Raw genomic sequence first — 25,547 nt, forward strand, 5'->3', positions numbered from 1 at the left:
TTTGTATTCTTGATGGATATTCTGGTTTTTCTCAAATACCTGTTTCACAACCTAATCAAGAGAAAACCACCTTTACTTGTCCTTTTGGAACTTATACTTATAGACGTATGACTTTTGGTTTATGCAATGCACCTGCTACCTTTCAAAGATGTATGACTGCTATATTCACTTATTTTTGTGAAAAGATTGTTGAGGTTTTCATGGATGATTTCTCTGTTTATGGAACTTCTTTTGATGATTTCTTAAGCAACCTTGATCGAGTTTTGCAGAGATGTGAGCAAACCAATCTTGTCTTGAATTGGGAGAAGTGCCACTTTATGGTTAATGAAGGTATTGTCTTGGGGCATAAAATTTCTGAACGAGGTATTGAGGTGGATAAAGCTAAAGTTGATGCAAGTGAGAAAATGCGATGTCCTAGAGATCTTAAAGGTATTCGTAGTTTCCTCCGTCATGCTGGTTTCGATAGGAAGTTTATTAAAGACTTCTCTAAAATTTCTAGGCCTCTTAAAAATCTTGTACAAATGTATGTTCCATTTGTTTTTTATGATGATTGTGTAGAAGCCTTTGAAACACTTAAGAAAGCCTTAATTTCTGCACCTATTGTTCAACCACCTGATTGGAACTTGCCTTTTGAAATTATGTGTGATGCTAGTGAGTATGATGTTGGTGCTGTTTTAGGACAAAGAGTTGATAAGAAATTAAATGTTATCCATTATGCTAGCAAAATTCTAGACAGTGCCCAAAGAAATTATGCTACTACTGAAAAAGAATTTTTAGCAGTTGTTTTTGCTCGTCATAAATTCAGATCTTATATTCTTGATTCCAAAGTAATTGTTCACACTGATCATGCTGCTATAGAATATCTTATGGAAAAGAAAGATGTTAAACCTAGACTCATTAGGTGGGTTCTCTTGCTACAAGAATTTGATTTACATATTACTGATAGAAAAGGAGCTAAGAACCCCATAGATGATAACTTGTCTAGGTTAGAAAATATGCTTGATGACCCACTACCTATTGATGATAGTTTTCCTGATGAGCAATTAGCTGCAATAAATGTCTCTCATAACACTCCTTGGTATGCTGACTATGCTAATTATATTGTTGCTAAATACATACCACCTAGTTTCACATACCAACAAAAGAAAAAAATTCCTATGATTTAAGAAATTACTTTTGGGATGACCCACATCTTTATAAAGAAGGAGTAGATGGTATTATTAGACGTCGTGTACCTGAGCATGAACAAGGACAAATCCTACGGGAATGTCATTCTGAAGCTTATGGAGGACATCATGCGGGAGATAGAACTGCTCACAAGGTATTGCAATATGGTTTTTATTGGCCTACTCTCTTCAAGGATGCTCGTAAGTTTGTTTTATCTTGTGATAAATGTCAAAGAATTAGTAATATCGGTAAACATCAAGAAATGCCTATGAATTATTCAGTTGCTATTGAACCATTTGATGTTTGGGGTTTTGATTATATGGGATCTTTTCCTTCCTCTAATGGGTATACACATATTCTGGTCGCTGTTGATTATGTTACTAAGTGGGTAGAAGCTATTCCAACTAGTAGTGCTGATCATAACACTTCCATTAAATGCTTAAAGAAGTTATTTTGCCAAGGTTTTGAGTCCCTAGATATTTAATGACTAATGATGGTTCACACTTTATTCATGGTGCTTTCCGTAAGATGCTTGCTAAATATGATGTTAACCATAGAATTGCATCGCCCTATCATCCTCAATCTAGTGGTCAAGTTGAACTTAGCAATCGAGAAATGAAGGTAATATTACAAAAAACTGTTAATAGGCCCCGAAAGAATTGGTCTAAGAAATTGGATGATGCACTTTGGGCCTACAGGATAGCTTATAAAAATCCTATGGGTATGTCTCCTTTTAAAATGGTTTATGGAAAAGCTTGTCATTTGCCTCTTGAGTTAGAACATAAAGCATACTGGGCAATTAAAGAACTCAACTATGATTTCAAACTTGCTGGTGAAAAGAGGTTATTTGATATTAGCTCACTAGATGAATGGAGAACCCAAGCTTATGAAAATGCCAAGCTATTCAAAGAAAAGTTAAAATATGGCATGACAAAAGAATCCAAAAGCGAGAATTCAAAGTTGGTGAATATGTTCTTTTGTACAACTCTCGTTTTAGATTATTTGCAGGAAAGCTTCTCTCCAAATGGGGAGGACCATATATTATCAAAGAGGTTTATCGTTCGGGAGCCATCAAAATAAATAATTCCGAAGGTGGTCAATGGGCAAAGAATTAAACACTACATCTCAGGCACGCCTATTAATGTTGAAAGCGGTATTATTCAAACCATGACACCGGAGGAACACATAAAATAAACCTTCTGGAACACTCCAGAATCGTGAAAAAAAAGGAGGTACGTGATACGGTAAGTAAACGGACTCCGAAAAATCCGCAAAAATATTTTCTGTCGGTTTTGGAATATTACAAAAATTAGGAAAATAAGAAACAACCAGGAAGGCAACCCTGGTGGGCACAAGACACCAGGGCGCGGCTGGCCAGGTGCGCCCAGGTGGGTTGTGCCCACCTTGGTTACCTTCCGGACTCCATTTTTATCCCGTTTGCTTGTCCCCCAAGATAAAAAAAATCTTTATATACCCCCCGAACGCATTGACCACCGTATCACGGAGAAATCTCTTATTCTTCTTTCTCGCTATTTTTCTGTTAGATCCATCGAGCCAGGCATCATGTCTTCCCCCTCTTCCAACAAAGTAGAAGAAGACGCTTGGTTGATGAAGATAGAACTGAAGAGAGAGACACCAGAGGAAACCATCAAGGGTGACAGGGCCAAGGAAGTTGTAGGAGATCAAGCTCCAGCAGTAGGGCAAACCGTTCCAGTAGCAGGAGAAGAAGAAGATATCCTTAAACCTTACTATGGCAATCTTACCCCCACTGAAGCTTTTTGGACCATCGAAACGGTTCATGTGCAAAATAAATATCTTCGTGAAAATATTCTGTTGCAAGAGCATCTTATCGCCATCCGGAGCATCATTCATAGATTGGAGTATCTCTTGAGCTTGAAGTGTGAAGCTACTCCCTCATCACCATCACCATCACCTTCTTCCTCACCACCAAGGGAGACTTGATTTCATGGTATGGGCACTCCCCTTGGCTTGTGCCAAGCTTGGGGGAGGTTTCCCGGTATCATATCATCACCACTCTTTGCCTTTATTTATCTTAGTTCGATCTTCCGCTATCTTTTGAATTAGTGGAATAAAAGTTTAGTTTGATCTTTCTTCGAGTGTTTGCTCAGTGATCTATCTATCTATGTATGTAATCGCGTGTTAGATATATAATAAATTTTATTTTATGTTTTGCTTTCTTTACTTCTTTGTTTCAATAAAAAGAAAGGGAAATAAATGAAAAAGATCATATGCTAATCTTATGGTAAGTAATGACATCACATAAGGAAAAGTATAAGTGGTAATATTTATTGAAGATTGACTTTCATAGCATTGGTCAATGATGCAATTCATGAAAGAATTAATAAGGGAAGAGAAAATTCACATGCAAATACACTATATTGGGCATCTTTTATGATTGTGAGCCCCCATCAAAATATTATATGCCAAAATTGTTGACGTTGGACAAGGAAGACAATGTAATGATTTATGCTTGTTCATATCCACATAGAAGTTATATTGTCATAGATCCTTTAACATGTGGTGCTTGTTCAATATCTTTGCTTGCCAAAAAAATTCCGCACTAAGTAGAGATGCTACTTGTGCATCCAAAACCCTTAAACCCAAAATCTTATTTTGAGAGTCCACCATACCTACCTATGGATTGAGTAAGATCCTTCAAGTAAGTTTTCATCGGTGCAATAAGGCAATAAAAATTACTTCTAAATGTGTTAGATCATTTATTGTAAGTGAAAATTGAGCGTTGTACGAACTTGTGATGGCAAAATAATAAAAGCAACAGACTGCATAATAAAGGTTGCCATCACAAGGGGCAATATAATGTGATGCACTAAGAGATTGATCATACAACCAAAAAGCGGAGGGCAACCTCTGCTTTCCTTTGCGAAGGGCCTATCTTTTACTTTTATGTATTTACTTTTATGCAAGAGTCAAAGTATTCTTCCCTATTCCTTTTTATTTTCTCTTTTGCAAGCACCATGTGGTGAGGAAAGATCTAGGCACATAAATTCAGTTGGATATGGGTGGGCACGAGTTATTATTGTTGACATCACCTTTGAGGTGAATACGTTGGGAGGCGCACTACTACAGGATGCTGCTAACGCGACACTACGATCAGAGACCCTTTGATGAAACTGTGTGCGATGCATTAATCGCAAACGGTGATGTAAAAAAACCGTCAAAAAGATGCAAAACATTTGCGATGAAGGATTCATCAAACACGGTTCAGATTTTAGTTGCGTGTGCGATGCGGGGCATACAGTTCAGTTCAATTAACTGTTTGCGATGAGGAAGAAGAATAGAAACCGGCAGCCAGATGAAGGCGTGTGTGATATACAGCATACAGTTCACTCGGACGAACTGTTTGTGAATAAGCGGAACAAAAGAAACGGTCAGAGATCAAGGTGTGTGCGATAGAGGGCAAATGCTTCAGAAGGATTAACTGTTTGCGATTAGGCAACACAGCAGAAACAGTCAGCCAGATCAAAGTGTCTGTGATTGACGGCATACATTCACACGGATGAACTGTTTGTGATTAGCCACAACAAACAGAAACAGTTAGACAGATCAACATGTGTGCGCTATACGGGTACACATTCTAATTAAAAGAAGCGTGTGTGATGGTAATAACGAGCGCGCATGGTTGTTGGAACAAGACGTGTGCTGACATTTCCTATTGCGGTGCACCCTATGGTGCAAACGCCACGTACGCGGTCGAGATAGCATGCCCATGTTACGCCGTCCAGGAATAGTGCCGCACTTAGAAATTATAGAACCGTCAATAAATTTTGAGCCTGCGTCCCGTCACATTCCAAATTACTACCACGCTATATCTAATTGCAAACCTGTTCACACCGATCAAAACCTAAACGGTTTCCCACTTAGGAGTGTATTAGTACTCGGTTGTAAATACTACTACTCCAAGATGACTGCACATTCCTCCTCAACTCCTCATCCACAAAAACGAACAAGTCATTCATCATCGTTCCCTTGCGTCTGTCATGGCCAGCGTAAGTTCTGGGTCGAGAGATTACCACCAGGGAGAGGCGAGCATGGAAGCGAAAGCACGAGAGATGTCCCGCCTCACCGTGAAAGCAGCCGACATGTCCTGCCGCGTGGCCGTAGCAGCACAGAGGTCCTGCCGCACCGCCGAAGCAGCACAGAGGTCCTGCCGCGCCGTCGATGCAGGAGACTGGTCCGGCCGCGTTGCGGAAGCAGCAGAGATGTCCCGCCGTGCCTCGAATGCAGCCAATATGTCCTCCCGCGCCGCGGCGTCCTGGGAAAATGTCTCGCGGGCAGGCGAGGACTCTTACAGGCGCATAAATGTGATCGTCCATAGCTAGATGGATCAGATCTCTGGCTGGGCGAGGTTGCAGGACGTCATGAAAGTCTCGTTTGAACAGGCTACCGACGTCATCCGACAACTAAGTGAGGGCAATGCAAAGCTCTGGGCCGAGCGCGACCTGCTGAGGGTGAAGATTGTTGGAATTGTGGAGTAGCAGGAGGAGACTACTGCCTTGTTCAAGAGGACCGGCGTCATCGTCAAGAAACTTATGGACGGGAATGACATGCTCCACATCGAGCGCCAAAGGCTGGTGGAGGAATCTGTGGATGCTCTTAAGCAGCATCTTGAGGACACGAAAGATCTCATTGCGGCTCGCCGCAGAGACTAGTTCCCACGGCCTGCAGCAACGCATCAAGAAAGTAAAGCTCAGCGAGCCAGATCGTTGTCCTCCTTCTTCTTTTGCCCTTGTGTATTTCAGGCGTTGCTGCATGTGGCTTTTTTAATTATCTTCCTAAATATGTAAGACAATTATTATCCACTGTCATCCACCTTATATTCATCAGTCTTGCTATAAGTCGTAGTCGATGCTATATAGGTCCGTCGGATCTTACATCAAGGTGTGTGCAAAACTTTCTTTTCAGATTTTCTTTTTTCTCTCTTAAATCTCAGTCGAGTGAGACATAGCCACGCCATGAAATAGGGGCTCGGGCGTAATTAATGGAGATGTTGGGAGGGAGGTGGGCCGCGGATAGAGGTCAAAGGGCTCTCCTCCCGATGAGCACGCGCAGGGGTCTGATCGCATGCCTCCCGTACTCTAATAGCTACCCCGCACGGCACCTCCTAGCCAATAAAAACATGGTGGCACGTAAATGGTAAGTAGCACGCCCACAGTTTCCATAATACTTGTGTTTCCGATTTGTACGTGACAGCACTTGTTGCAAAATGACTTTGTTGAGTGTTAATGTGTGCACCTTCGCAAATCGGACAAAAAATCTACCACGGCATGTTGGTGCCATGTCATGACACCATGCCAAGTTTCATGATTTTCTGGCGAGTTTTGGATTTACGGGAATTTTAAAACCAAGTTACTCGATGTTTCCGACCGAGCCAAGACGATCAGATGTTTGAATTCCATTCCCACTTCTACCATGGGACCTAGAAATTCTCCCAAGTACACATAAATGATTTTCCAACTAAATTTTGCGCACTGGAGCATGCGCTTATATTTCAAATTAGAATTGTGTGCATTAAATGCCTGGAAAATCAATTAATGTATAAAAAAGGTCAAATGAACCCGGAATAATTCCAAATTTAGCATGAAACTCCTATTTGGTCTAAGCTGCCTGTGTAAAAAAATCAAGGCGGGAGAAGGCAGTGTATGTCGTTTTGCACACGGAGGTGACACGTTCCCTTTCGGAACCACAAGCCTTCTTGAGAGAAGCTCCGGTATGCAAGAACACTACTACAGGATGCTGCTAACGCGACACTACGATCAGAGACCCTTTGACGAAACTGCGTGTGATGCATTAATCACAAACGGGGATGTAAAAAAATCGCCAAAAAAGGTGCAAAATGTTTGCGATAGCGGAGCCATCAAACACGGTTCAGATTTTAGTTGCGTGTGCGATTCAGGGCACACGGTTAACCCGTTCGAACTGTTTGCGATGAGGCAGAACAACAGAAACGGGCAGCCATATCAATGTGTGTGTGATATACGGCATACAGTTTGCTCCGATGAACTGTTTGCTATTAGGGAGTGCAACAAAAACGGTTAGCCAGATCAAGGTGTGTGTGATTGATACGTCTCCAACGTATCTATAATTTTGATTGTTCCATGCTATAATATATTCTGTTTTGGATGTTTAATGGGCTTTATTATACACTTTTATATTATTTTTGGGACTAACCTACTAACCCAAGGCCCAGTGCAAATTGTTGTTTTTTTGCCTATTTCAGTGTTTCGCTGAAAAGGAATATCAAACGGAGTCCAAACGGAATGAAACCTTTGGGAGCGTGATTTTTGGAACATACGTGATCCAGAGGACTTGGAGTGGACGTCAAGAAATCTGCGAGGAGGCCACAAGGCAGGGAGGCGCGCCTGCCCCCCCGGGCACGCCCCCACCCTCGTGGGCCCCTCATGGCTCCACCGACCTACTTCTTCCTCCTATATATACCTACGTACCCCGAAACGATCGAGGAGCACCACGAAACCCTATTTCCACCGCCGTAACCTTCTATACCCATGAGATCCCATCTTGGGGCCTTTTTCGGCGCTCCGCCAGAGGGGGCATCGATCATGCAGGGCTTCTACATCAACACCCTAGCCTCTCTGATGATGTGTGAGTAGTTTACCACAGACCTTCGGGTCCATAGTTATTAGCTAGATGGCTTCTTCTCTCTCTTTGGATCTCAATACAAAGTTCTCCTCAATCTTCTTGGAGATCTATTCGATGTAACTCTTTTTGCGGTGTGTTTGTCGAGATCCGGCGAGGAAGAAGAACAGAAACCGGCAGCCAGATGAAGGCATCTGCGATATACGGCATACAGTTCACTCGGACGAACTGTTTGTGAATAGGCGGAACAAACGAAACGGTCAGCCAGATCAAGGTGTGTGCGATAGAGGGCAAACACTTCAGAAGGTTTAAATGTTTGCGATTAGGCAACACAGCAGAAATAGTCAGCCAGATCAAAGTGTCGCGATTGACGGCATACACTTCACACGGATGAACTATTTGCGATTAGCCACAACAAACAGAAACAATTAGACAGATCAACGTGTGTGCGCTATACGGGTACACATTCTAATTAAAAGAAGCGTGCGTGATGGTAATAACGAGTGCGCATGGTTGTTGGAACAAGACGTGTGCTGACATTTCCTATTGCGGTGCACCCTATGGTGCAAACGCCACGTACGCGGCCGAGAAAGCGTGCCCAGGTAATGCCATCCAGGAATAGTGCCGCACTTAGAAATTATAGAACCATCAATAAATTTTGAGCCTGCTTCCCGTCACATTCCAAATTACTACCATGCTATATCTAATTGCAAACATGTTCACACCGATCAAAACCTAAACGGTTTCCCACTTAGGAGCGTATTAGTACTCGGTTATAAATACTACTACTCCAAGATGACTGCACATTCTTCCTCAACTCCTCATTCCACAAAAACAAACAAGTCATTCATCATCGTTCCCTTGCGTCTGTCATGGCCAGCGTAAGTTCTGGGTCGAGAGATTACCACCAGGGAGAGGCGAGCATGGAAGCGGAAGCACGAGAGATGTCCCGCCTCACCGCGAAAGCAGCCGACATGTCCCGCCGCGTGGCCGTAGCAGCACAGAGGTTCCGCCGCAGCGCCGAAGTAGCACAGAGGTCCTTCCGCGCCGTCGATGCAGGAGACTGGTCCGGCCGCGTTGCCTCGAATGCAGCAGATATGTCCTCCCGTGCCGCGGCGGCCTGGGAAAATGTCTCACGGGCAGGCGAGGACTCTTATAGGCGCATAAATGCGATCGTCCATAGCTGGATGGATCAGATCTCCGGCTGGGCGAGGTTGCAAGACATCATGAAAGTCTCGTTTGAACAGGCTACTGACGTCATCCGACAACTAAGTGAGGGCAATGCAAAGCTCCGGGCCGAGCGCGACCTGTTGAGGGTGAAGATCGTTGGAAGTGCGGAGTAGCAGGAGGAGACCACTGCCTTGTTGAAGAGGACCGGCGTCATCGTCAAGAAACTTATGGATGAGAATGACATGCTCCGCATCGAGCGCCAAAGGCTGGTGGAGGAATCCGTGGATGCTCTCAAGCAGCGTCTTGAGGACACGAAAGAGCTCATTGCCACTCGCCGCGGAGACTAGTTCCCACGGACTGCAACAACGCATCAAGAAAGTAAAGATCAGCGAGCCAGATCGTTGTCTTCCTTCTTCTTTTCCCCTCGTGTATTTTGGGCGTTTGTGCATGTGGCTTTTTTAATTATCTTCCTAAATATGTCAGACAATTATTATCCACTGTCATCCACCTTATATTCATCATTCTTGCTATAAGTCGTAGTCGATGCTAAATAGGTCCGTCGGATCTTACATCAAGGTCTGTGCAAAACTTTCTTTTCAGATTTTCTTTTTTCTCCTAAAATCTCAGTCGAGTGAGACATAGCCACGCCATGAAACAGGGGCTCGGGCGCCATTAATGGAGACGTTGGGAGGGAGGCGGGCCGCGGATAGAGGTCAAAGAGCTCTCCTCCCGATGAGCACGCGCAGGGGTCTAATCGCACGCCTCCCATACTTAAATAGCTACCCCGCACGGCACCTCCTAGCCAATAAGAAAAGGGGACGCATGGTGGCACGTAAATGGTAAGTAGAACGCCCACGGTTTCCATAATACTTGTGTTTCCGATTTGTAACGTGACAACACTTGTTCCAAAATGACTTTGTTGAGTGTTAATGTGTGCACCTTTGCAAATCGGACAAAAAATCTACCACGACATGTTGATGCCATGTCATGACACCATGCCAAGTTTCATGATTTTCAGGCGAGTTTTGGATTTACGGGAATTTTAAAACCAAGTTACTCGATGTTTCTGACCGAGCCAAGATGATCAAATGTTTGAATTCCATTCCCACTTCTTCCATGGGACCTAGAAATTCTCCCAAGTACACATAAATGATCTTCCAACTAAATTTTGCGCAATGGAGCATTCACTTATACTTCAAATTTGAATTATGTGCATTAACTGCCTGGAAAATCAATTAATGTATAAAAAAGGTCATACGAACCCGGAATAATTCCAAAATTTAGCACAAAACTCCTATTTTGTCTAAGCTGCCTGTGTAAAAAAATCAAGGCGGGAGAAGGCAGTGTATGTCGTTTTGCACATGGAGGTGACACGTTCCCTTTCGGAACCACGAGCCTTCTTGAGAGAAGCTCCGGTTTGCAAGAACACTACTGCGGGATACTGCTAACGCGACACTATGATGAGACACCCTTTGACGAAACTATGTGTGATGCATTAATCACAAACGGGGATGTAAAAATACCGTCACAAAAGGTGCAAAATGTTTGCGATGGCGGAGCCATCAAACACGGTTCAGATTTTAGTTGCGTGTGCGATTCAGGGCACACGGTTAACCCGTTTGAACTGTTTGTGATGAGGCAGAACAACAGAAACGGGCAGCCATATCAATATGTGTGCGATATACGGCATACAGTTTGCTCCGATGAACTGTTTGCTATTAGGGAGTGCAACAAAAACGGTTAGCTAGATCAAGGTGTGTGTGATTGACACGTCTCCAACGTATCTATAATTTCTTATTGTTCCATGCTATTATATATTCTATTTTGGATGTTTAATGGGCTTTATTACACTTTTATATTATTTTTGGGACTAACCTACTAACCCAAGGCCCAGTTGAAATTGTTGTTTTTTTGCCTATTTCAATGTTTCGCAGAAAAGGAATATCAAACGGAGTCCAAACGGAATGAAACCTTCGGGAGCGTGATTTTTGGAACAAACGTGATCCAGAGGACTTGGAGTGGACGTCAAGAAATCAACGAGGAGGCCACGAGGCAGGGAGGCGCGCCTGCCCCCCTGGGCGCGCCCCCCACCCTCGTGGGCCCCTCGTGGCTCCACCGACCTACTTTTTCCTCCTATATATACCTACGTACCCCGAAACCATCGAGGAGCACCACGAAACCCTATTTCCACTGCCGTAACCTTCTATACCCCTGAGATCCCATCTTGGGGCCTTTTCCAGCGCTCCGCCGAAGGGGGCATCGCTCATGGAGGGCTTCTACATCAACACCCTAGCCTCTCCGATGATGTGTGAGTAGTTTACCACAGACCTTCGGGTCCATAGTTATTAGCTAGATGGCTTCTTCTCTATCTTTGGATCTCAATACATAGTTCTCCTCGATCTTCTTGGAGATCTATTCTATGTAACTCTTTTTGCGATGTGTTTGTTGAGATCCGATGAATTGTGGGTTTATGATCAAGATTATCTATGAACAATATTTGAATCTTCTCTGAATTCTTTTATGTATGATTGGTTATCTTTGCAAGTCTCTTCGAATTATCAGTTTGGTTTGGCCTACTAGATTGATCCTTCTTGCAATGGGAGAAGTGCTTAGCTTTGGGTTCAATCTTGCGTTGCTCGATCCCAGTGACAAAAGGGGAAACGACACGTATTGTATTGTTGCCATCGAGGATAAAAAGATGGGGTTTATATCATATTGCTTGAGTTTATCCCTCTACATCATGTCATCTTGCCTAATGTGTTACTCTGTTCTTATGAACTTAATACTCTAGATGCATGGTGGATAGCGGTCGATGTGTGGAGTAATAGTAGTAGATGCAGGCAGGAGTCAGTCTACTTGTTACGGACGTGATGCCTATATACATGATCATGCCTAGATATTCTCATAACTATGCTCAATTCTATCAATTGCTCGACAGTAAATTGTTCACCCACCGTAATACTTATGCTATCTTGAGAGAAGCCACTAGGGAAACCTATGGCCCCCGGGTCTATTCTCCATCATATAAGTTTACATCTATTTTACTTTGCGTTCTTTACTTTCACTCTTTATCATAAAAATACCAAAAATATTATCTTATCATCTCTATCATATCTCACTTTTGCAAGTGGCCGTGAAGGGATTGACAACCCCTTTATCGCGTTGGTTCCAAGGTTCTTATTTGTTTGTGTAGGTATGAGGGACTTGCGTGTGGCCTCCTACTAGATTGATACCTTGGTTATCAAAAACTCAGGGAAATACTTACGCTACTTTGCTGCATCACCCTTTCCTCTGCAAGGGAAAACCAACGCATGCTCAAGAGGTAGCAAGAAGGATTTCTGGCGCCGTTGTCGGGGAGTCTACGCACAAGTCAAGACATACCAAGTACCCATCACAAACTCTTATCCCTCTCATTACATTATTTGCCATTTGCCTCTCATTTTCCTCTCCCCCACTTCACCCTTGCCGTTTTATTCGCCTTCTTTTCCCGTTCGCTTTTTCTTTCGCTTGCTTCTTGTTTGCTTGTGTGTTGGATTGCTTGCTTGCCACGATGGCTCAATATAATACTAAATTGTGTGACTTTGCCAATACCAACAACAATGATTTTCTTAGCACTCCGATTGCTCCTCTTACCGATGCTAAATCTTGTGAAATTAATGCTGCTTTGCTGAATCTTGTCATGAAAGATCAATTCGCCGGCCTTCCTAGTGAAGATGCCACTACCCATCTAAATAGCTTTGTTGATTTGTGCGATATGCAAAAGAAGAAAGATGTGGACTATGATATTGTTAAATTGAAGCTATTTCCGTTTTCGCTTAGAGATCGTGCTAAACCTGGTTTTCGTCTTTGCCTAAAAATAGTATTGGTTCATGGAATAAGTGCAAAGATGCTTTTATCTCTAAATATTTTCCTCCCGCTAAGATTATCTCTCTTAGAAATGATATTATGAATTTTAAGCAACTTGATCATGAACATGTTGCACAAGCTTGGGAGAGGATGAAATTGATGATACGTAATTGCCCAACAGATGGTTTGAATTTATGGATGATTATACAAAAAAATTATGCCGGATTGAATTTTGCTTCTATAAATCTTTTAGATTCGGCCGCGGGAGGCACTTTTATGGAAATCACTTTAGGAGAAGCTACTAAACCCCTAGATAATATTATGGTTGATTATTCTCAATGGCACTGAAAGATCTACTAGTAAAAAGGTGCATGCAATTGAAGAGATTAATGTTTTGAGTGGAAAGATGGATGAACTTATGAAATTGTTTGCTAATAAGAGTGTTTCTTCTGATCCTAATGATATGCCTTTGTCTACTTTGATTGAGAATAATAATGAATCTATGGATGTGAATTTTGTTGGTAGGAACAATTTTGGTAACAACGCTTATAGAGGAAACTTTAATCCTAGGCTGTATCCTAGTAATTCCTCTAATAATTATGGTAATTCCTACAACAACTCTTATGGAAATTTTAATAAGATGCCCTCTGATTTTGAGACTAGTGTTAAAGAATTTATGATTTCTCAAAAGAATTTCAATGCTTTGCTTGAAGAAAAATTGCCTAAGATTGATGAGTTGGCTAGGAACGTGGATAGAATTTCTCTTGATGTTGATTCTTTGAAACTTATATCTATTCCACATAAGCATGATATCAATGAGTCTCTCAAAGCTATGAGAATTTCCATTGATGAGTGCAAAGAAAGAACCGCTAGGATGCGTGCTAAGAAAGATTGCTTTGTAAAAGCGTGTTCTTCTAGTTTTTATGATAATAAGGATGAAGATCTAAAAGTGATTGATGTGCCACCTATTAAATCTTTGTTTTGCAATATGAATCTTGATAATGATGGGACTGGAGATGAGTCAACTTTAGTTAAAACGCGTCCCAATGATTTGGAGTTTTTAGATCTTGATGCAAAAATTGGTAAGAGTGGGATGGAAGAGGTCAAAACTTTACATAGCAATGAACCCACTCTCTTGGATTTCAAGGAATTTAATTATGATAATTGTTCTTTAATAGATTGTATTTCCTTGTTGCAATATGTGCTTAATTCTCCGCATGCTTATAGTCAAAATAAGGCTTTTACCAAACATATTGTTGATGCTTTAATGCAATCTTACGAAGAAAAACTTGAATTAGAAGTTTCTATCCCTAGAAAGCTTTATTATGAGTGGGAACCTACTATTAAAATTAAAATTAAAGATCATGAATGCTATGCTTTCTGTGATTTGGGTGCTAGTGTTTCCATGATTCCAAAAACTTTGTGTGATATGTTAGGTTTCCGTGAATTTGATGATTGTTCTTTAAACTTGCACCTTGCGAATTCCACCATTAAGAAACCTATGGGAAGAATTAATGATGTTCTTATTGTTGCAAAAAGGAATTATCTGCCCGTAGATTTCATTGTCCTTGATATAGATTGCAATCCTTCATGTCCTATTATTCTTGGTAGACCTTTCCTTAGAACAATTGGTGCAATTATTCACATGAAAGAAGGGAATAATAGATTCCAATTTCCGTTAAGGAAAGGCATGGAACACTTTCCTAGAAAGAAAATTAAATTACCTTATGAATCTATTATGAGAGCTACTTATGGATTGAAAGCTAAAGATGGCAATACCTAGATCTATCCTTGCCTTTATGCCTAGCTAAGGGCGTTAAACGATAGCGTTTGTTGGGAGGCAACCCAATTTTATTTTAATTCCTTGATTTTTGTTCCTGTTTAGCAATAAATATTTGATCTAGCCTCTGGTTAGATGTGGTTTTATGTTTTAATTAGTGTTTGTGCCAAGTAAAACCTATAGGATCTTCTTGGTTGATAGTTATTTGATCTTGCTGAAAAAGTCAGAAACTTTCTGCTCACGAAAACAATTGTTCAAAATCACCAGAACATGATAAAATATGGATTCCAATTGCAGTAGTCAATAAACAAATTATCTAGGTCTTCCTATTTTGGTAGATTTTTCTGAGTTACAGAAGTTTGCGTTAGATACAGATTACTACAGACTGTTCTGTTTTTGACAGATTCTGTTTTTCGTGTGTTGTTTGCTTATTTTGATGAATCTATGGCTAGTAATGGAGTTTATGAACCATAGAGAAGTTGGAATACAGTAGGTTTAACACCAATACAAATAAAGAATGAGTTCATTACAGTACCTTGAAGTGGTTGTTTGTTTTATTTCGCTAACGGAGCTCATGAGATTTTCTGTTGAGTTTTGTGTTGTGAAGTTTTCAAGTTTTGGGTAAAGATTTGATGGATTATGGAACAAGGAGTGGCAAGAGCCCAAGCTTGGGGATGCCCAAGGCAACCCAAGGTAAAATCCAAGGACAACCAAAAAGCCTAAGCTTGGGGATGCCCCGGAAGGCATCCCCTCTTTCGTATTCGTCCATCGGTAACTTTACTTGGAGCTATATTTTTATTCACCACATGATATGTGTTTTGCTTGGAGCGTCTTGTGATTTGAGTCTTTGCTTTTTAGTTGACCACAATCATCCTTTCTGTACACACCTTTTGGGAGAGACACACATTAATCGAAATTTATTAGAATACTCTATGTGCTTCACTTATATCTTTTGAGCTAGAAAATTTTGCTCTATGTGCTTCACTTATATCTTTCAGGGCACGGCAGTGGTTTTATTTTATAGAAATAATTGATCTCTCATGCTTCACTTATATTATTTTGAGCGTCCTTTAGAACAGCATGGTAATTTGCTTTGGCTATAAAATTAGTCCTAATATGATAGGCATCCAAGATAAAAACCTTAAAGTGCATTGAATACTAAGAGAAGTTTGATACTTGATGATTGTTTTGAGATATGGAGATAGTGATATTAAAGTTGTGCTAGTTGAGTAGTTGTGAATTTGAGAAATACTTGTGTTGAAGTTTGCAAGTCCCGTAGCATGCACGTATGGTAAACGTTGTGTAACAAATTTGAAACATGAGGTGTTCTTTGATTGTCATCCTTATGAGTGGCGGTCGGGGATGAGCGGTGGTCTTTTCCTACCAATCTATCCCCCTAGGAGCATGCCCGTAGTGCTTGGTTTTTGATGACTTGTAGATTTTTGCAATAAGTATGTGAGTTCTTTATGACTAATGTTGAGTCCATGGTTTATACACACTCTCAACCTTCCATGATTGCTAGTCTCTTCGGTACCGTGCATTGCCCTTTCTCACCTTGAGAGTTGGTGCAAACTTCGCCGGTGCATCAAAACCCCGTGATACGATACGCTCTATCACACATAAACCTCCTTATATCTTCCTCAAAACAGCCACCATACCTACCTATTATGGCATTTCCATAGCCATTCAGAGATATATTGCCATGCAACTTTCCACCGTTCTGTTTATTATGACACGCTTCATCATTGTCTTATTGCCTTGCATGAATATGTAGTTGACATCGTATTTGTGGCAAAGCCACCATGCATATTATTTCATACATGTCACTCTTGATTCATTGCCCATCCCGGTACACCGCCGGAGGCATTCATATAGAGTCATATTTGTTCTAGTATCGAGTTGTAGTCATTGGGTTGTAAATAAATAGAAGTGTAATGATCATCATTAATAGAGCATTGTCCCAAAAAAAAGAGAAAGGCCAAATAAAAAAAGGCCAAAAAAGGGGAAAAAGAGAAATAAAAAGGGACAATGCTACTATCCTTTTTCCACACTTGTGCTTCAAAGTAGCACCATGATCTTTATAATAGAGAGTCTCTTGTTTTGTCACTTTCATATACTAGTGGGAATTTTTCATTATAGAACTTGGCTTGATATCTTCGTGAGCAAGCAAGTTGGATGCACACCCACTTAGTTTCTTTTGTTGAGCTTTCATACATTTATAGCTCTAGTGCATCCGTTGCATGGCAATCCCTACTCCTTGCATTGGCATCAATTGATGAGCATCTCCCTAGCCCATTGATTAGCCGCGTCAATGTGAGACTTTCTCTTTTTTTGTCTTCTCCACACAACCCCCATCATCATATTCTATTCCACCCATAGTGCTATATCCATGGCTCATGCTCATGTATTGCGTGAAAGTTGAATTTTTTTTTTGAGATTACTAAAGTATGAAACAATTGTTTGGCTTGTCATTGGGGTTGTGCAAGATGAGAGCATCTTGTGTGACAAAAATTAAGCATGGCCAAACTATATGATTTTGTAGGGATGAGCTTTCTTTGGCTATGTTATTTTGAGAAGACATAATTGCTTGATTAGTATGCTTGAAGTATTATTATTTTTATGTCAATATTAAACTTTTATCTTGAATCTTTTGGATCTGAACATTCATGCCACAATAAAGAAAATTACATTGAGAAATATGCTAGGTAGCATTCCACATCAAAAATTCTGTTTTTATCATTTACCTACTCGAGGACGAGCAGGAATTAAGCTTGGGGATGCTTGATACGTCTCCAACGTATCTATAATTTTTGATTGTTCCATGCTATTATATATTCTGTTTTGGATGTTTAATGGGCTTTATTAGACACTTTTATATTATTTTTGGGACTAACCTACTAACCCAAGGCCCAGTGCAAATTCCTGTTTTTTTGCCTATTTCAGTGTTTCGCAGAAAAGGAATATCAAACGAAGTCCAAACGGAATGAAACCTTCGGGAGCGTGATTTTTGGAACAAACGTGATCCAGAGGAATTGGAGTGGACGTCAAGAAATCAACGAGGAGGCCACGAGGCAGGGAGGCGCGCCTGCCCCCCTGGGCGCCCCCCCACCCTCATTGGCCCCTCGTGGCTCCACAGACCTACTTCTTCCTCCTATATATACCTAGGGCTGGGCGTTCGGTTTTTATGGTTAATTCGGTTCGGTTTATTCGGTTTTATTTAATTTCGGTTTTGAAGAAATTGCCACCGAAATAAGTACACAAAATCCAGACACCGAACCATATTAACCGAAATATATCGGTTCGGTTTATTCAATTAACCGAAAAACCAAATTACTTGCACCTATCAGTCAAGGTGTCATGACTAATGAGAAGGCGTGGCTTTGTACAGAATGCACAAAATAATTAGTTCCATGAGCACATATACATACACTTGGTGGAAGGATTCACTAGCATTCACTAGCCGTGCATGCAAAAGAATATTAAAATATTCCAATGGATGAAATTAATCATTAGTATAGTGATCCGATATTAGCATGGCCTTACGCACTACTTATATTAATAGATTATAGATCTTTTTGTAGAATGCATCGAGACACCAGAACTTGAAGAAGCCAGTAGGGAAGTACCTTCTAGCGGCCAACCGGCTAGATGTGACAGCAACTGTAATTACAGAGTAGATTTTTCAGAAAATATATATTAGTTAAATACAATTGTGGAGCAGCTATTGGGTTGGGCCGATGGCAAATTGGCCTGCCGGCTGTTGCGCTTGCACTACAGGAGCAAACTAACCAGGATACATACATATCGGTTTCTTTGGTTAATTCGGTTTGTTAGCGATGAAAACCGAATACAACACCAAACACCTTATAGCACCAGCTTTCGCACCGAACCGTAAAACCAAACACCGAATAAACCGACAAATCGGTTAAAAAGGTTCGGTTTCGTTCTGTTTTTCGGTTTTCGGTTTCAAAGTGCCCACCCCTATATATACCTATGTACCCCGAAACCATCGAGGAGCACCACGAAACCCTATTTCCACCGCCGTAACCTTCTGTACCCGTGAGATCCCATCTTGGGGCCTTTTCTGGCGCTCCGCCGGAGGGGGCATCGATCACGGAGGGCTTCTACATCAACACCCTAGCCTCTCCGATGATGTGTGAGTAGTTTACCACAGACCTTCGGGTCCATAGTTATTATCTAGATGGCTTCTTCTCTCTCTTTGGATATCAATACAAAGTTCTCCTCGATCTTCTTGGAGATCTATTCGATGTAACTCTTTTTGCGGTGTGTTTGTCGAGATCCGATGAGGAAGAAGAACAAAAACCGGCAACCATATGAAGGCATGTGCGATATACGGCATACAGTTCACTCGAACGAACTGTTTGTGAATAGGCGGAACAAAAGAAACGGTCAGCCAGATCAAGGTGTGTGCGATAGAGGGCAAACGCTTCAGAAGGATTAACTATTTGCGATTAGGCAACACAGCAGAAACAGTCAGCCAGATCAAAGTGTCTGCGATTGAAGGCATACACTTCACACGGATGAACTATTTGCGATTAGCCACAACAAACAGAAACAGTTAGACAGATCAACGTGTGTGCGCTATACGGGTACACATTCTAATTAAAAGAAGCATGCGTGATGGTAATAACGAGCGCGCATGGTTGTTGGAACAAGACGTGTGCTGACATTTCCTATTGCGGTGCACCCTATGGTGCAAACGCCACGTACGCGGCCGAGAAAGCGTGCCCACGTTACGTCGTCCAGGAATAGTGCCGCACTTAGAAATTATAGAACCGTCAATAAATTTTGAGCCTGTGTCCCGTCACATTCCAAATTACTACCACGCTATATCTAATTGCAAACCTGTTCACACCGATCAAAACCTAAGCGGTTTCCCACTTAGGAGCATATTAGTACTCGGTTATAAATACTACTACTCCAAGATGTCTACACATTCCTCCTCAACTCCTCATCCACAAAAACAAACAAGTCATTCATCATCGTTCCCTTGCGTCTGTCATGGCCAGCATAAGTTCTGGGTCGAGAGATTACCACTAGGGAGAGGCGAGCATGGAAGCGGAAGCATCAGAGATGTCCCGCCTGAACGTGAAAGCAGTCGACATGTCCAGCCGCGTGGCCATAGCAGCACAGAGGTCCCGCCGCACCGCCGAAGCAGCACGGAGGTCCTGTCGCGCCGTCGATGCAGGAGACTGGTCCGGCCGCGTTGCAGAAGCAGCAAAGATGTCCCGCCGTGCCTCGAATGCAGCAGATATGTCCTCTTACAGGCGCATAAATGCGATCATCCATAACTAGATGGATCAGATCTCCGGCTGAGCGAGGTTGCAGGACGTCATGAAAGTCTCGTTTGAACAGGCTACCGACGTCATCCGACAACTAAGTGAGGGCAATGCAAAGCTCCGGGCCGAGCGTGACCTGTTGAGGGTGAAGATCGTTGGAAGTGCGGAGTAGCAGGAGGAGACCACTGCATTGTTGAAGAGGACCACCGTCATCGTCAAGAAACTTATGGATGAGAATGGCATGCTCCGCATCGAGCGCCAAAGGCTGGTGGAGGAATCTGTGGATGCTCTCAAGCAGCGTCTTGAGGACACGAAAGAGCTCATTGCCGCTCGCCGCGGAGACTAATTCCCACGGCCTGTAGCAACGCATCAAGAAAGTAAAGATCAGCGAGCCAGATCGTTGTCTTCCTTCTTCTTTTGCCTTTGTGTAGTTCGGGCATTGCTGCATGTGGCTTTTTTAATTATCTTCCTAAATATGTAAGACAATTATTATCCACTATCATCTAGCATATATTCATCAGTCTTGCTATAAGTCGTAGTCGATGCTATATAGGTCCGTCGGATCTTACATCAAGGTCTGTGCAAAACTTTTTTTTTCAGATTTTCTTTTTTCTCTCTTAAATCTCAGTCGAGTGAGACATAGCCACACCATGAAACAAGGGCTCGGGCGCCATTAATGGAGACGCTGGGAGGGAGGTGGGCCGCGGATAGAGGTCAAAGGGCTCTCCTCCCGATGAGCACGCGCAGGGGTCTGATCGCATGCCTCCCGTACTCAAATAGCTACCCCGCACGACACCTCCTAGCCAATAAAAAAAGGGGATGTATGGTGGCACGTAAATGGTAAGTAGAACGCCCATGGTTTCCATAATACTTGTGTTTCCGATTTGTAACGTGACAGCACTTGTTCCAAAATAACTTTGTTGAGTGTTAATGTGTGCACCTTCGCAAATCGGGCAAAAAATCTACCACGGCATGTTGGTGCCATGTCATGACACCATGCCAAGTTTCATGATTTTCACGCGAGTTTTGGATTTACGGGAATTTTGAAACCAAGTTACTCGATGTTTCCGACCGAGCCAAGACGATCAGATGTTTTAATTCCATTCCCACTTCTTCCATGGGACCTAGAAATTCTCCGAAGTACACATAAATGATTTTCCAACTAAATTTTGCGCACTGGAGCATGCGCTTATACTTCAAATTTGAATTATGTGCATTAAATGCCTGGAAAATCAATTAATGTATAAAAAAGGTCAAATAACCCGGAATAATTCCAAATTTTAGCATGAAACTCCTATTTGGTCTAATCTGCGTGTGTAAAAAAATCAAGGCGGGAGAAGGCAGTGTATGTCGTTTTGCACACGAAGGTGACACGTTCCCTTTCGGAACCATGAGCCTTCTTGAGAGAAGCTCCGGTTTGCAAGAACACTACTGCAGGATGCTGCTAACGCGACACTACGATCAGAGACCCTTTGACGAAACTGTGTGCGATGCATTAATCACAAACGGGGATGTAAAAAAACAGTCAAAAAAGGTGCAAAATGTTTGCGATGACGGAGCCATCAAACACGGTTCAGATTTTAGTTGCGTGTGCGATTCAGGGCACACGGTTAACCCGTTCGAACTATTTGCGATGAGGCAGAACAACAGAAACGGGCAGCCATATCAATGTGTGTGCGATATACGGTATATAGTTTGCTCTGATGAACTGTTTGATATTAGGGAGTGCAACAAAAACGGTTAGCCAGATCAAGGTGTGTGTGATTGATACGTCTCCAACGTATCTATAATTTTTGATTGTTCCATGCTATTATATATTCTGTTTTGGATGTTTAATGGGCTTTATTATACACTTTTATATTATTTTTGGGACTAACCTACTAACCCAAGGCCCAGTGCAAATTGTTGTTTTTTGCCTATTTCAGTGTTTCGCAGAAAAGGAATATCAAACGGAGTCCAAACGGAATGAAACCTTCGGGAGCATGATTTTGGAACAAACGTGATCCAGAGAACTTGGAGTGGACGTCAAGAAATCAACAAGGACGCCACGAGGCAGGGAGGCGTGCCTGCCCCCACTGGGCGCGCCCCCCACCCTCGTGGGCCCCTCGTGGCTCCACCAACCTACTTCTTCCTCCTATATATACCTACGTACCCCGAAACCATTGAGGAGCACCATGAAACCCTATTTCCACCGCCGTAACCTTCTGTATCCGTGAGATCCCATCTTGGGGCCTTTTCCGGCGCTCCGCCGGAGGGTGCATCGATCACGGAGGGCTTCTACATCAACACCCTAGCCTCTCCGATGATGTGTGTGTAGTTTACCACAGACCTGCGGGTCCATAGTTATTAGCTAGATGGCTTCTTCTCTCTCTTTGGATCTCAATACAAAGTTCTCCTCGATCTTCTTGGAGATCTATTCGATGTAACTCTTTTTGCGGTGTGTTTGTCGAGATCCGATGAATTGTGGGTTTATGATCAAGATTATCTATGAACAATATTTAAATCTTCTTTGAATTCTTTTATGTATGATTGGTTATCTTTGCAAGTCTCTTCGAATTATCAGTTTGGTTTGGCCTACTAGATTGATCTTTCTTGCAATGGGAGAAGTGCTTAGCTTTGGGTTCAATCTTGCATTGCTCGATCCCAGTGACAGAAGGGGAAACGACACGTATTGTATTGTTGCCATCGAGGATAAAAAGATGGGGTTTATATCATATTGCTTGAGTTTATCCCTCTACATCATGTCATCTTGCCTAGTGCGTTACTCTGTTCTTATGAACTTAATACTCTAGATGCATGCTGGATAGCGGTCGATGTGTGGAGTAATAGTAGTAGATGCAGGCAGGAGTCGGTCTACTTGTTACGGACGTGATGCCTATATACATGATCATGCCTAGATATTCTCATAACTATGCAGTTCTATCAATTGCTTGACAGTAATTTGTTCACCCACCGTAATACTTATGATATCTTGAGAGAAGCCACTAGTGAAACCTATGGCCCCGAGGTCTATTCTCCATCATATAAGTTTACATCTATTTTACTTTGCGTTCTTTACTTTCACTCTTTATCATAAAAATACCAAAAATATTATCTTATCATCTCTATCATATCTCACTTTTGCAAGTGGACGTGAAGGGACTGACAACCCCTTTATCGCATTGGTTGCAAGGTTTTTATTTGTTTGTGTAGGTACGAGGGACTTGCGTGTGGCCTCCTATTGGATTGATACCTTGGTTCTCAAAAACTGAGGGAAATACTTATGCTACTTTGGTGCATCACCCTTTCCTCTTCAAGGGAAAACCAACGCATGCTCAACAGGTAGCAGTGATATAGGGCATACGGTTCACTCGGATGAACTGTTTTCGATTAGCGAACACAACAGAAATGGTTCAACTTAACAAGATGTGTGTGATACGTGGCAAACAGCCGACTCAATGGCGAGCAACCACGTGGTCAACCTTCTGCCATCAATAAATTTTGACCTTGTTTCTCGTCACATTGCAGATTCCTATCAAGTCATTCCGCCATGACCGGTAGGAGAAGTTTAGGGTGGACATATAACCAGGCAGCAAAGACCAAGGCCGCGGAAGCACTAGAGAGGTCCCGCCGTGAAGCCGAAGCCACAGCCACAGCAGAGATGTCCCGGTGCGCCGCGGAGCCCTCGAACGAGCTCTCACGGGCACGGGAGGGCTCTCACAAGCGCATTCGCGGCATCGGCCATCACGACAAGCCGGCGTTCCTGAAGTCCTTCGCCGGCAACGATGACATTCTGGCTGGCATCACTACGCAGCAGGAGCTGGTCGACGGCTTGATGAAGCTGCTCGAGATCAGCGATGCCTCGGTTGACTAGGCGACCGGCCTCGTCGAGCAACTCATGGGTGACAATGCGAAGCTCCTCAAGTTGCTCGTCGAGAAGAAGGAGGAGGCCGCCGGCTGGAAGATGCTGCATGAACTGAGCAGTGCCTCGGGGATGACGCTGAAAGCGGTCGTCGAGGAACTGATGGGTGGCTTGAGGAAGCTCCAGATCAAGCGCGAGCAGGAGGTGGAGGAATCTATGGCTGCTTTCAAGCAAAGTCATGAGGATATGAAGAAGGAGCTGGAGGATGTCATCGCCCTGCGATCCATCGATGAGTAGAGACAGTAGCGACCCAGATCGTTGTCTGCAATTTCCTTCTTCTCTTGCCCCCGTGTCTTCCGGGCTTTGCCGCATGTGGCATTTTAAATTATCCGGAATATGTAAGACAATTATTATCTGCGCCATTGTAAATTTGTCGTCGTATTATCCGTTGCCATTTTATTTGTGGTCGTATTATCCGTTTCCCTATGTGGCAATTTAAATTAGGGCAGAATACGAGTTGAAAACACGAACAAAGCAAATGCTGCCATGGGATCACAAGCAAACACCCTCCGTCCAGGTGCTTTAATTAACCCATTAATGGAGAAGTTGTGAGCGAGGCGGGCGGCGGCTGGTGCATGGAGGTTAAAGAGATCGCTTCCTGGTGAGCATGGGCGGCCTTGCTGCCCGCACGTGTCCCGTCGAGCCTGCGAGGTGGACAGGATGCACGCGTCCCGTCGAGCCTGCATGGCGGACTGCTCGCATATGTCCCGTCAAGCCTGCACGGCGGACTTCTCACGCTCATCCCGTCTAATCAAATAGCTGCACACACGCCACCGAGTATGGTTAAATTTCGACATGGTTAATATAGTACAACCATTTGCGATATTAACATGTCAGCTTTTTGTTTCAAAAAGGACTTCGTTGGTGACTAATGTGTGCGCCTCTTCTCAAACTGGACGATTTTTTTACCACGGCATATATGTGACATGTCATGAAACCATGCCAAGTTTCATGTTTTTTGGGTGAGTTTTTGATTTACTGGGATTTATAAACCGATATTCTCAATGTTTCAGGACGACGACAAGTTTGTAATTCATTCCCATTCCTTTAATGAGACCTAAACATGCACCAAATGACACATGTACGATTTCCCACCCATTTTGCTTCACTGGAGCATGTGCTTGTAGTTCAAATTTGAATTATGGACTACATTAAATGCGTAGAAAACTTAGTAATTAGTAATATATACAATGGCCAAACGAACCCTGAACAGTTTCAAATTTCAGCCCGACACTCCTGTTATTCTATGTTCCCTGTAGAAAACAAAGTTCAAGGCGAGAAGAGGCAGCGATGATCATTTCGCCCACAAGAGGGGCATGTTTCCCTACCGGAACCACGAGGGTTGCGACAGGCTCCGTTTTGTAAGAGGCTTGTAATATAGCTTCGCCCAAATTGGACTATATTTACCATGTAGTGACACCATGCCAAGTTTCATGATTTCCTGGTGAGTTTTAGATTTACAGAGATTTAAAAACCGAGATTCGCAATGTTTGTGGCCAAGCCAGGACGGCGAGACGGTTGAATTCATTCCCATTCATTCCATGGGACCTAAACATGCACCCCAAGGAAACATATACGTTTTTTCTAGCCATTTTGGTGCACTGGAGCATGTATTTGTAGTTCGGATTTGAATTATGGACATTAAATGCCTAGAAAACTCAATTAATGAATAAAAAAGGCCAAACGAACCCTGAATAATTTCAAAGTTCAGCATGAATCTCCTGTTGTTCCGTGTCGCGTGTAGAAA

Source organism: Aegilops tauschii, chromosome 7, assembly GCF_002575655.3.
Source record: "Aegilops tauschii subsp. strangulata cultivar AL8/78 chromosome 7, Aet v6.0, whole genome shotgun sequence".
NCBI classification, from domain to species: domain Eukaryota; kingdom Viridiplantae; phylum Streptophyta; class Magnoliopsida; order Poales; family Poaceae; genus Aegilops; species Aegilops tauschii.